The following is a 1668-nucleotide window of genomic DNA, read 5'->3' as shown; positions in this document are numbered from 1 at the left end:
TGACAATTTTGACTTACTTTCAGCAATATTCAGGGAATGCCAAACTATCACTTATGCTGTTCAGGGCAGGATAAAGAACTAGGCCCAGGTCTATCTCAACCAGTACGAGGATAGAACTGCACACTGGTGTCTTCCTGAATTGTGTTAGTTTCTATCAAACTGAGGTAACTGAAATCTGTAACTCCCAGGTCATATATGTGTATATCCTGCAATTGGTACTGGCATTATCAACACCCTGGCAGTTAAGAAGCCAAATGCAATGTTTGCATTGATTTCAGAAGGGCTAGAATACAAAGAGCAGAGATACTGCTGAGGTTGTATAAGGCTCTGGTCAGACCATATTTGGAATATAGTGAGCAGTTTTGGATCTTATATGTAAGGAATGGTGTGCTGATGTTGGAGGGGGTCCAGTGGAAGTTTACAAGAATGATCTTGGGAATAAGGGTTCATATGAGGACCATTGAGGACTCTGGGTCTGTACTCAATGGAGTTTAGAAGGACGAGGGGATCTCATTGAAACTTACAGAATACTGAGAAGCCTGAATAGAATAGACTTGAAGAAGATGTTTCCACTAGGATTCAAGGACACAGCCTGAGAGTGAAGGACAACCCTTTAGAACTGAGATGAGGAGAAATTACTTCAGTGGAAGGGTGGTTGATCTGTGGAACTCATTGCTACTGAAGGCTGACTGTGGGAGGCCAAGTTATTTAGTGTATTTAGACAGAGATAGCTCGGTTCTTAATTAGTAAGGAGATCAGGGAGAAAGCAGGAAAATAAGGTTGAGAAATCTCAGTCTTGATCAAACAGCAGAGGAAATTCAATGGGCTTCTATATGTTTTGATCTTATAATCTGTCCTATTGTATAGATAATATACATTGGAGCAAAATGCAGATATTATATGCAGCCGTTGCAATGATATAAATAGTGTGTTGCCTATCCCATGGTATAGATAATTTAACATCATTCATGGTACTCATATGACTTGGAGTATACATTACCCGTGCTCCAGGAAATATTCACATTATGTAAACATCATCTTATTATACAGATAATATACGCTCCCCAACTTGTGGGATTGGACATATAAGTACAGCATAGGATCAAGACACAATGCATCCCATATAACCAAAGTTAAAAATCACACAACACCAGGTTATAGTCCAACAGGTTTAATTGGAAGCACACTAGCTTTCAGAGCGAAGCTCCTTCATCAGGTGATTGTGGAGGGTTCGACGTTAACACAGAATTTATAGCAAAAATTTGCAGTGTGATGTAACTGAAATTATACATTGAAGAATCGATTGCCTGTTAAGCCTTTCATCTGTTAGAATACAGTGATAGTTTCACTTCTTTCATGTGTAAATCACAAAACCCTTTTTTTTAAAGTTGCATTCTCGGGTTAGCTGTTAACAATGGTGATAGCTAGACAATATGTTGAAGGTGTTAACCCCCTGTGTTCTCTGTCTATGACCTGATGTTTAGATTGATTCCAATCTAAAAAGTGAGATAACAGAGTTTTACATAAATTCATGCAGATTTTGAGCTCAGAGTTCTACATGAATGTATGCAGTTTTTGAGCAAAGTGCAATGTAACTCTGAAACTACCAAAAAAATTCACCACACACAATATATATGTGTGCACGTGGGTCTTTGTCTGTCTGTGTGT

Source organism: Chiloscyllium plagiosum, chromosome 35 (assembly GCF_004010195.1).
Source record: "Chiloscyllium plagiosum isolate BGI_BamShark_2017 chromosome 35, ASM401019v2, whole genome shotgun sequence".
NCBI lineage: Eukaryota > Metazoa > Chordata > Chondrichthyes > Orectolobiformes > Hemiscylliidae > Chiloscyllium > Chiloscyllium plagiosum.
The sequence above is the reverse complement of the archived record's forward strand: the minus strand, read 5'-3'. Positions refer to the sequence as shown.